We start from the raw sequence: 12,081 nt of genomic DNA, 5'->3' as shown, positions 1-12,081 counted from the left end.
CCACTATTGTGGCTTAATAGTGAGACCTCGGAGCCCGAAATGCAGCCCTGCATGTTGCTCCTCGCCTGCCCTATCCATTTCTGTGTTTTTTACATGACTTTGGTGATTTGCTTAGATTTTCACAAATGAAAACCTTGGGGAGCACCAGTCATATACAAAAATGCTCGAGTCGCCCATTGACTTCAATGGGGTTCGTTACTCGAAATGAACTCTCGAGCATCACTGAAAGTTCGACTCGAGTAACGAGCACTCGAGCATTTTGGTGCTTGCTCATCTCTAGTGCACGGTTGTGAATTAAAGTATATATAGGTTTTTTACCTTTGGTGAAAATTTGGAATATATTTGTGTTGCCTTTAAACAATGTGGATTTATGTGAATTTAAAAAATGTTGTATTTGCATATACTTAAACATTACCCTTGAGTTCAATGTGTATTTGGATAAATTTGTTTAAATAGGACAAGTGGTTCTCTATGCATGATAATATGATATAGAAGACATTGAGGAAATGGATGAGGGTAATCGCATTAGGACAGCACCTATAAGGATTTTGGGGAGATAGGGATAGCTTGCTGTTGTTCAATATGGATTCAATGTTTCTGGGTTTCTGATCTCCACCAAGGTGCTATTCAAGAGATCTGTGTAGCTACATAATAATTCTGGACATCCGGTAGACCTAGAATCTCCATGATTCTGTATTTAGAGAATATATGTTGGGCTATGCAGAGTTTATGTTGTAACATAGTATGTTAGGCTGAAGGGAGACAACGTTGATCTAGTTCAGCCTGTTTTAACCCCCCATACCCCCCATTGGTCCAGAGGAAGGCAAAAAAAAAACCTTAATGAGGCAGAAGCCAATTAGCCCTTTTGGGGGGAAAAATTCCTTCCCGACTCCATAGTGGCAGTCCAAATAATCCTTAGATAGATGTTGAAAGTTCCTACCTGACTCAAAGATCCGGATCAACAACCTCCGCTGGTTATTTAGTGCCTATATCCTGTAATATCATAGCACTCTAAGAAGGCATCTAGTTCCTTCTTAAACTCCTCTATCAATTTTTCCATCACCACATCCTCAGGCAGGGAGTTCCACAGTCTCATTGCTCTTATAGTGAAGAAACATCCTCTATGTTGGTGATCAAACCTTCATTCCACTAGATGTAAAGGTGCCCTCTTGTTACCATTGCAGTTCTGGCTATAAACAATCATAAGACAGATCCTTGTATTGTTCCCTAATGTATTTATACATAGTTATTTGGTTGCCCCTTATCCATCTTTTCTCCATGGTGAATAATCCCAATTTTGATAGCCTCTCTGGGTATTCCAGTCCTGCCATTCCATTTATTAGTTTAGTTGCCCTTCTTTGAATCCCCTCAAGCACTGCAACATCTTTCCTGAGCACCGGTGTCCAGAACTGTACATCCCTATACCTCTTTTAATGCACCCCAAGACTTTATTTGCTTTTTGAGAGCTGACTGGCATTGATTGCTCCAGTTAAATCTACAGTCCAATTTATGCGGTTACTTTGCCAATTGAAGTGATATTTATTTTGTAAGTAATGTAATAAGATATTTATAGGTATAATTTGTGATTTTTGAGTTTTTATTTTGTAATAGGAGATTTGGCCATTTGTAGGGAACACATAGAATCTGTCAGCATATAGAGATATTAAGTGAGAGTGATCTCCAATTTGTATACCTGTAATTGAGGTGTTTCCCCCCTAGAGCCTGGGCCAACAGTTGCAAAGATAGTATAAATATTAGCGGAGATAATGGACACCCTTGTCTAGCACCATTTGTAATGTTGAATTCATTTGAAAGGGTCCCATTTGTAAAGACCCTCGCCAATGGGTTAGAGTATAATGCAGATACAGCTTTCAGATATTGGCTTCCAATGCCCTTTTTTTCCCTAGAACTGTGAAAGCATATACCAAATTTACGCTATTAAATTCTTTCTCAGCATTCAAGGCCAAGTAAATGCAGGGACTTTAGTCGTTTCCACATAGTGTATGAAATGTAAAACTCATCTGGTGTTATCTGGGGCTTGTCTACCTTTTACAAATCCTACTTGGTCCTCCTTAATAAGTGTTGGTAAAATAGAAGAAAGTCTAGAAGCTAATAACGTTGCATAAATTTTAATGTCAGTATTTAGTAGTGAAATGTGTCAAACGTTTTGGGGAACATCTGGGTTATTCCCTGGGTTGGGAAGAGTGACAATTACAGCCTGTTGATTTGCTTTGGGGAGAGAACTATCTATTATTGCCAATTGAAATGCTTTACACATGTAAAGTTATAAAATATCTCAAAAAGTTTTATAGTAAGCATTAATAAGTCCATCCGGGCCTGGTGATTTCCCTTCTGGTAGGGAGTTGATGTGTTTAAGAACTTCTACAACTGTGATTGCAATTTCAAGTGTCTTTCTGATTTTTAGAGAGAGTGGGTAGGTTAATCTTTTGTATAAATTGTTGATTGATTGTGCCTCGCTTGGGAACATGAAGGGGTTGTATTTTAAATTGTATAGCATTGAATAGTAATCTCTAAAGCTATTAGCAATATCTGTAAGGCTTGTGAGTCTCCCTTTATCATTCCGGTCTATCAGATACAAAATTCCTGATTTGATATGTTGTGCTTTAAAATAGGAGGCTAACAGTTTTCTGGACTTGTTATTTTGTGAATAATATTGGGATTTAACTGTCTTTAATTTCCTGTCATAGTTTTGAAGAAGATGAATTTGAAGTTTGTGTCTATATTAGAAAAGCTCTTTTGCCAGTTAAGGTATTTGTTGATGTTATGTTGTGATTCAAGATTCTTAACTGCTTAATGACTCCCCATACGTCTTTTAATGGCGGTTGTTAATAGGCTTCATTCTGTTATGCCCTCTTTTGATGGTGCTGAATCACTAGCCTAATGCCTGTCTCCTGTGACATGAAGAGCGGGTGCTCAGCTGTCAGATGACAGCCTGACACTTGCTTCAACAGTGGGTACTGAAGAATTCTTTGATCCCTGCTGCTTAACCCCTTGCACGCTATAGCAGTGCGGCCGCAACATGTAAAATGCTGACAGAGGAAGGGAGCTACCGCTCTCATCCATCGGACCCACATGATGCTATGGCACCTGAAGGCTTGAATATGACTTCCAGATCCGCTAGCTACGGTGACCAACAAGGCTCATCTTTTGGCTGAGCTTCAAAGGCTTTCTAATGCACTGCTATACTGAAGGATAGTAGTAGTCTATCAGAATAATGATAAAATATGCTGATATTCAAGTCCCCTAGAGCAGTGTTGCTCAACTCCGGTCTTCAGGGACCCCAACAGGTCATGTTTTCAGGTTTTGCTCAGTATTGCACAGGTGATGTAATTATTGTCGGCGCCTCAGACATTGCCACAGGTGTTCTTACTATAGGATATCCTGAAAACATGACCTGTTGGTGGTCCCTGAGGACTGGAGTTGAGAATCACTGCCCTAGAGGAACAAAAATAAAAAGTTTAAAAAGTTGAGATGAGCGAACGTACTCGTCCGAGCTTGATACTCGTTCGAGTATTAGCATGTTCGAGATGCTCGTTACTCGAGACGAGTACCACGCGATGTTCGAGTTACTTTCACTTTCATCTCTGAGACGTTAGCGCGCTTTTCTGGCCAATAGAAAGACAGGGAAGGCATTACAACCCCCCCCTGCGACGTTCAAGCCCTATACCACCCCCCTGCAGTGAGTGGCTGGCGAGATCAGGTGTCACCCGAGTATATAAATCGGCCCCTCCCGCGGCTCGCCACAGATGCATTCTGACAGAGATCAGGGAAAGTGCTGCTGATGCCGGAGCTGCTATAGGGAGAGCGTTAGGAGTTATTTTAGGCTTCAAGAACCCCAACGGTCCTTCTTAGGGCCACATCTGACCGTGTGCAGTACTGTTGAGGCTGCTTTTAGCAGTGTTGCACAATTTTTTTTTTGTATATCGGGCGTGCAGAGCATTGCGTCCGGTCTGCAGTCATTGTACAGAGTATAGGGCCAGTACTGGTGAGGCCGGGAAAGAGATATTCAGGCTATATAGGCAGTGGGCTTTTTCCCAAAAATTGGGGAAAAATACTATATTTGGGCTGCCTGTGACCGTCTTCAGTTTACTGCGTGTCTGCTGGGGGTAGTAGTCCTAATTAATATGCAGCTAAGCGTTACAGCAGGCTTGCGTAAAATTGTTTCCTGGATCTGCTGTCTCTGTTACATGATCGCCGTCATCCCGCCAGAGGGAAACAGTATACATAATATTATACGCTGCCTACAGTATCTATCTGCTGGGGGTTGTAGTCCTAATTAATACGCAGCTAAGCGTTACAGCAGGCTTGCGCAAAATTGTTTCCTGGATCTGCTGTCTCTGTTACATCAGCACCGTCATCCCGCCAGAGGGAAACAGTATACATAATATACGCTGCCTACAGTATCTATCTGCTGGGGGTAGTAGTCCTAATTAATACGCAGCTAAGCGTTACAGCAGGCTTGCGCAAAATTGTTTCCTGGATCTGCTGTCTCTGTTACATGATCGCCGTCATCCTGCCAGAGGGAAAGAGTATACATAATATTATACGCTGCCTACAGTATCTGTTTGCTGTATCAGCTCAGCATTTAAAAAAAATAGAAGCAAAATACTTAAGGCCTACTACTGGCCTTTGGCCGCTTGAATGCTCCTGCGCTGTGAATTCCACTAGCTCAGTCATACGCACCTACGTCTCACTACAGGCGTGCACAAAATTGTTTCCTGGCTCTGCTGTGCGTTCCGTAAGGGAAGTCAGCCTCCAACCACAGGCCAATAAGCGGCACATTTAATTACAGCGTTCTGTTTCTGCACTACTGGTAATACAGCATGCTGAGGAGTAGGGGTAGGCCTAGAGGACGTGGACGTGGGCGAGGACGCGGAGGCCCAAGTCAGGGTGTGGGCACAGGCCGAGCTCCTGATCCAGGTGTATCGCAGCCGACTGCTGCGGGATTAGGAGAGAGGCACGTTTCAGGCATCCCCACATTCATCTCACAATTAATGGGTCCACGCGGTAGACCTTTATTAGAAAATGAGCAGTGTGAGCAGGTCCTGTCGTGGATGGCAGAAAGTGCATCCAGCAATCTATCGACCACCCAGAATTCTGCGCCGTCCACTGCTGCAACTCTGAATCCTCTGGCTGCTGCTCCTCCTTCCTCCCAGCCTCCTCACTCCATTACAATGACACATTCTGAGGAGCAGGCTGACTCCCAGGAACTGTTCTCGGGCCCCTGCCAAGATTGGACAGCAATGGTTCCTCTCCCACCGGAGGAGTTTGTCGTGACCGATGCCCAACCTTTGGAAAGTTCCCGGGGTCCGGGGCATGAGGCTGGGGACTTCCGGCAACTGTCTCAAGAGCTTTCAGTGGGTGAGGAGGACGATGACGATGAGACACAGTTGTCTATCACTCAGGTAGTAGTAATTGGAGTAAATCCGAGGGAGGAGCGCACAGAGGATTCGGAGGAAGAGCAGCAGGACGATGAGGTGACTGACCCCCCCTGGTTTGCTATGCCTACTGAGGACAGGTCTTCAGAGGGGGAGGCAAGTGCAGCAGCAGGGCAGGTTGGAAGAGGCAATGCGGTGGCCAGGGGTAGAGGCAGGGCCAGACCGAATAATCCACCAACTGTTTCCCAAAGCGCCACCTCGCGCCATGCCACCCTGCAGAGGCCGAGGTGCTCAAAGGTCTGGCAGTTTTTCACTGAGAGTGCAGACGACCGACGAACAGTGGTGTGCAACCCTTGTCGCACCAAGATCAGACGGGGAGCCACCACCACCAGCCTCACCACCACCAGCATGCGCAGACATATGATGGCCAAGCACCCCACCAGGTGGGACGAAGGCCCTTCACCGCCTCCGGTTTGCACCGCTGCCTCTCCCCCTGTGCCCCAACCTGTCACTGAGATCCAACCCCCCTCTCAGGACACAGGCACTACCGTCTCCTGGCCTGCACCCACACCCTCACCTCCGCTATGCTCGGCCCCATCCACCAATGTCTCTCAGCGCACCGTCCAGCCGTCGCTAGCACAAGTGTTGGAGCGCAAGCGCAAGTACGCCGCCACGCACCCACATGCTCAAGCGTTAAACGTGCACATAGCCAAATTTATCAGCCTGGAGATGCTGCCGTATAGGGTTGTGGAAACGGAGGCTTTCAAATGTATGATGGCGGCGGCGGCCCCGCGCTACTCAGTTCCCAGTCACCACTACTTTTCCCGATGTGCCATCCCAGCCCTGCATGACCACGTCTCCCGTCCTTGTACGCGCCCTCACCAACGCGGTTACTGGCAAGGTCCACTTAACAACGGACACGTGGACAAGCACAGGCGGGCAGGGCCACTATATCTCCCTGACGGCACATTGGGTGAATTTAGTGGAGGCTGGGACAGAGTCAGAGCCTGGGACCGCTCACGTCCTACCCACCCCCAGAATTACGGGCCCCAGCTCGGTGGTGGTATCTGCGGCAGTGTATGCTTCCTCCACTCAACCACCCTCCTCCTCCTCCTCCTCCTCCTCCTACGCAACCTCTGTCTCGCAATCAAGATGTGTCAGCAGCAGCATGTCGCCAGCAGTCGGTGTCGCGCGTCTTGGCAGCACAGCGGTGGGCAAGCGTCAGCAGGCCGTGCTGAAACTACTCAGCGTAGGAGAGAAGAGGCACATGGCCCACGAACTGCTGCAGGGTCTGACAGAGCAGACCGACCGCTGGCTTGCGCTGCTGAGCCTCCAACCGGGCATGGTCGTTTGTGACAACGGCCGTAACCTGGTGGCAGCTCTGCAGCTCGGCAGCCTCACGTCTTTAATTTGGTGGTTCAGCGCTTTCTGAAAAGCTACCCACGCTTGTCAGACCTGCTCGTAAAGGTGCGCCGGCTCTGCGCACATTTCCGCAAGTCCCACACGGACGCTGCCACCCTGCGCACCCTGGAATATCGGTTTCATCTGCGAGTGCACCGACTGCTGTGCGACGTGCCCACACGGTGGAACTCTACGCTCCACATGTTGGCCAGGCTCTATGAGCAGCGTAGAGCTATAGTGGAATACCAACTCCAACATGGGCGGCGCAGTGGGAGTCAGCCTCCTCAATTCTTTACTGAAGCGTGGGCCTGGTTGGCAGACATCTGCCAGGTCCTTGGAAACTTTGAGGAGTCTACCCAGGTGGTGAGCGGCGATGCTGCAGTCATTAGCGTCACCATTCCTCTGCTATGCCTCTTGAGAAGTTCCCTGCAAAGCATAAAGGCAGACGCTTTGCGCTCGGAAACGGAGGCGAGGGAAGACAGTATGTCACTGGATAGTCAGAGCACCCTCATGTCTATATCTCAGCGCGTTGAGGAGGAGGAGGAGCATGAGCAGGATGAGGAGGAGGGGGAAGAGACAGCTTGGCCCACTGCTGAGGGTACCCATGCTGCTTGCCTGTCATCCTTTCAGCGTGTATGGCCTGAGGAGGAGGAGGAGGAGGATCCTGAAAGTGATCTTCCTAGTGAGGACAGCCATGTGTTGCGTACAGGTACCCTGGCACACATGGCTGACTTCATGTTAGGATGCCTTTCTCGTGACCCTCGCGTTACACGCATTCTGACCACTACGGATTACTGGGTGTACACACTGCTCGACCCACGGTATAAGCAGAACCTTTCCACTCTCATACCCGAAGAGGAAAGGGGTTCGAGAGTGATGCTATACCACAGGACCCTGGCGGACAAACTGATGGTAAAATTCCCATCCGACAGCGCTAGTGGCCGAAGGCGCAGTTCCGAGGGCCAGGTAGCAGGGGAGGCGCAGAGATCAGGCAGCATGTACAGCACAGGCAGGGGAACACTCTCTAAGGCCTTTGACAGCTTTCTGGCTTCCCAGCAAGACTGTGTCACTGCTCCCCAGTCAAGGCTGAGTCGGCGGGAGCACTGTAAAAGGATGGTGAGGGAGTACGTAGCCGATCGCATGACCGTCCTCCGTGACGCCTCTGCCCCCTACAACTACTGGGTGTCGAAGCTGGACACGTGGCCTGAAGTCGCGCTGTATGCCCTGGAGGTGCTTGCTTGTCCTGCGGCTAGCGTCTTGTCAGAGAGGGTGTTTAGTGCGGCTGGGGGAATCATCACAGATAAGCGTACCCGCCTGTCAACCGACAGTGTCGACAGGCTTACACTCATCAAGATGAACAAAGACTGGATTTCCCCAGACTTCTCTTCTCCACCAGCGGACAGCAGCGATACCTAAACAATACGTAGGCTGCACCCACGGATGGAAGCATTGTTCTCTATCACCATCAAAACGTGGACCTTTTAGCTTCATCAATCTGTGTATAATATTCATCCTCCTGCTCCTCCTCCTGAAACCTGACGTAATCACACCGAACGGGCAATTTTTCTTAGGCCCACAAGGCTCAGTCATATAATTTTTGTAAACAATTTTTATACGTTTCAATGCTCATTAAAGCGTTGAAACTTGCATCTGAACCAATTTTTATTTTAACTGGGCTGCCTCCAGGCCTAGTTACAAATTAAGCCACATTAACCAAAGCGATTAATGGGTTTCACCTGCCCTCTTGGTTGGGCATGGGCAATTTTTCTGACGTACATTAGTTCTGTTGGTACACCAATTTTTGGGGGCCCTCGCCTACAGTGTAATCCAATTAATTTTTTGCCCACCTGCATTACAGCTGACGTAACATCAGCTGTGTTGGGCACTGCAATGGGATATACTTATGTACCGCCGGTGGGTTCCAGGGAGCCACACATGCTGTGGGTCCACAGGGAGTTGTAACTGCATGTGTCCACTTCTAAAGAACCCCAGTCTGACTGGGGCATGCAGTGTGGGCCGAAGCCCATCTGCATTAAACATGACATTACCTCAGCTGTGATGGGCAATGCAATGGGATATATTTATGTACCGCCGGTGGCTTCCTGGCACCCACCCATGCTGTCGGTCCACACGGAGTTGTAACTGCATGTGTCCACTTCTAAAGAACCCCAGTCTGACTGGGGCATGCAGTGTGGGCCGAAGCCCACCTGCATTTAATCGGACGTTACCTCAGCTGTGATGGGCACAGCAATGGGATACATTTATGTACAGCCGGTGGGTTCCAGGGAGCCACCCATGCTGTGGGTGCACACGGAATTCCCATTGCGGAGTTGTACCTGCCTGTGACTATTCATAAAAACCGCGGTCTGACTGGGGCATGCAGACACCTTGACAGAATGAATAGTGTGTGGCACATAGGTTCCCCATTGCTATGCCCACGTGTGCAGCTCCTGATGGCAGTGGCACAGGATTATATTTCTCATTGCTTCTGTACAGCATTGTGGGCTATCGCCCCGCCCCTTTTAAAGAGGGTCGCTGCCTAGCCGTGCCAACCCTCTGCAGTGTGTGCTTGCGGTTCCTCCTCATGGCAGATGCACTTATAAATAGACATGAGGGTGGTGTGGCATGAGTGCAGCTGAAGGCTGCGCAGGGACACTTTGGTGTGCGCTGTGGACACTGCGTCGTGCGGGGGGGGGGGGGGGGGTTGGGCAGCATGTAACCCAGGAGAAGTGGCAGTGGAGTGTCATGCAGGCAGTGATTGTGCTTTGTTGGAGGTAGTGTGGTGCTTAGCTGAGCAATGCATTGCTAATGAGGGCTTTTCAGAAGTAAAAGTTGTTGGGAGGGGGGGCCCCACTCTTGCCGCTATTGTGGCTTAATAGTGGGACCTGGGAACTTGAGATGCAGCCCAACATGTAGCCCCTCACCTGCCCTATCCGTTGCTGTGTCGTTCCCATCACTTTCTTGAATTGCCCAGATTTTCACAAATGGAAACCTTAGCGAGCATTGGCGATATACAAAAATACTCGAGTCGCCCATTGACTTCAATGGGGTTCGTTACTCGAAACGAACCCTCGAGCATCGCGAAAATTTCGTCCCGAGTAACGAGCACCCGAGCATTTTGGTGCTCGCTCATCTCTATTAAAAAGTATAAAAACAATCATTTAAAAAAAAAACAGCGAAATCCACTTTTTTCCCTTTACTATGTTGAAAAAAAATCACACATGGTATTGCTGCTATCATAATGACCCAGAGAAAAAATTATAAAACATTGTTTAACCCACACAGTGCATGTCATGAAAAAAATAATACAAAAAACACGGCGAAAGTAGCAAATTTTGCCTTACAAATATATAATAGAAAGTGATCAAAACATTGCCTTGATCAACAAATGGTACCATTAAAAAGTACAACTCCTCTCACAAGCAAAAAGTAAAACTACACAACATCCTGGACAAAAATAAAAATGTTAGGGGGCTTTGAATACGGTAATTATTTTTTAAAAAGTGTGAAAAAGTTACAAAAACATATATAAATTGGGTATTGGTGTGATCGTACTGTCCTGCAAAGTTAATTTAACATATTATTTATGCCACATGGTGAACGCCATTAAAAATAAAAATCATGCCAGAATTGCAGACTTTGTTAATCTTGCCTCTATAAAAAATGGAATAAAAGCAATCAAAATGTTATATGTTCCCAAAAATTGTATAAATGAAGAGTAGAGTTCTTGCCACAAAAAACAAGCCCCGATAAGCAAATCTTAAAAAAGGGTTTTCTGTGTATAAAAATAGAAAAACACAAAGAACTGTATAAACTTGGTTTTGCCGGAATCATGTTCACCCAGAGAATAATGGTAGCACATTATTTATTTTGTACTCTGAATGCCGTAGAGATGAAATTTCAAGAAACAAATGACATTATTTTTTCCCCCCAATCGCTATAAAAAAAATATTAAAAATTATTAAATGCATTACGTATACCCAAAAATAATGATGTTAGAAAACACAACTTGTCCCACAGAAAAATTAAAATGTTTCTGGCTCTTGGACTAGGACGGTAAAAAAAATTTAAAATGAGTTGCTCATTAAGGTGCAAGTAGGCTTCATCACTAAATAGTTAATTTTATCTAATAAATCATTTAAAGTTTTGATCTACTTTTGTCGTGGTGGCCAATTCTAATACATGAGCCTTATGGGAATTCCACAAAACATGAGTATTTGTGTCTGAAGAGCCATTAAAAGCTAAATACTAGAGATGAGCGAACGCGTTCGTCCGAGCTTGATATTCGTGCGAATATTAGGGTGTTCGGGATGTTCGTTATTCGTAACGAACACCATGCGGTGTTCTGGTTACTTTCACTTACTTCCCTGAGACGTTTGCGCGCTTTTCTGGCCAATTGAAAGACAGGGAAGGCATTACAACTTCCCCCTGTGACGTTCAAGCCCTATACCACCCCCCTGCTGTGAGTGGCTGGGAAGATCAGGTGTTCGCCTAATATAAAAGTCGGCCCCTCCCGCGGCTCGCCTCAGATGCGGTGTGAGTTAGATGAGGGACAGTGCTGTTTATACCGGAGCTGCTGTAGGGAAAGAATTGGTAGTTAGTGTAGGCTTCAAGACCCCCCAAAGGTCCTTATTAGGGCCACTGATAGCTGTGTGTTGGCTGCTGTTAGCAGTGGCATTTTTTTTTCTCTCAAAATCGCCTCTGCAGACCGTTGCACCTGGCATTAGGGACAGAAGTGCTGCATAGGCAGGGAGAGTGTTAGGAGTGAGTGTAGCCTTCAAGAACCTCAACGGTCCTTTCTAGGGCCATATTTATCCGTGTGCAGTACTGTCCAGGCTGCTGTTGGCTGTGCTGCATTTTTTTTGGGCTTTTCAAAATCGCCTCTGCAGAGCATTCCACCCTCCATTGATACTGCAGGGAAAGAATTGTATAGGCAGGGCCACAACACAGTTATTATTCATTGAATATACGCAGTGCTGCCTTTTGGTGGGAAAAAACTGAAAACAAATCTATTTGTCCAGCCTCTGTCCGTCCTTACGGGCGGTGGAGACGTGTGAGCTGCGTGAAGAACAGTGCTAAATCATACGCACCCAGCTACGCTTTACTGCTGGCTTCGCCATTTGCTTTCCTTAATTGGGAAAAAAAATACCTGCTCTGCCAGAGTTATAATAACTCTGCTACCCTCACGTTCTGTGACACATAAGCAGGGACACAGCACAGTTATTAAACTTCTCATGTTCATTGAATATACGCAGTGCTGCCTTTTGGTGGGAAAAAACTG

This window comes from Eleutherodactylus coqui, chromosome 10 (assembly GCF_035609145.1).
Source record: "Eleutherodactylus coqui strain aEleCoq1 chromosome 10, aEleCoq1.hap1, whole genome shotgun sequence".
Classification (NCBI taxonomy): Eukaryota; Metazoa; Chordata; class Amphibia; order Anura; family Eleutherodactylidae; genus Eleutherodactylus; species Eleutherodactylus coqui.
The sequence above is the reverse complement of the archived record's forward strand: the minus strand, read 5'-3'. Positions refer to the sequence as shown.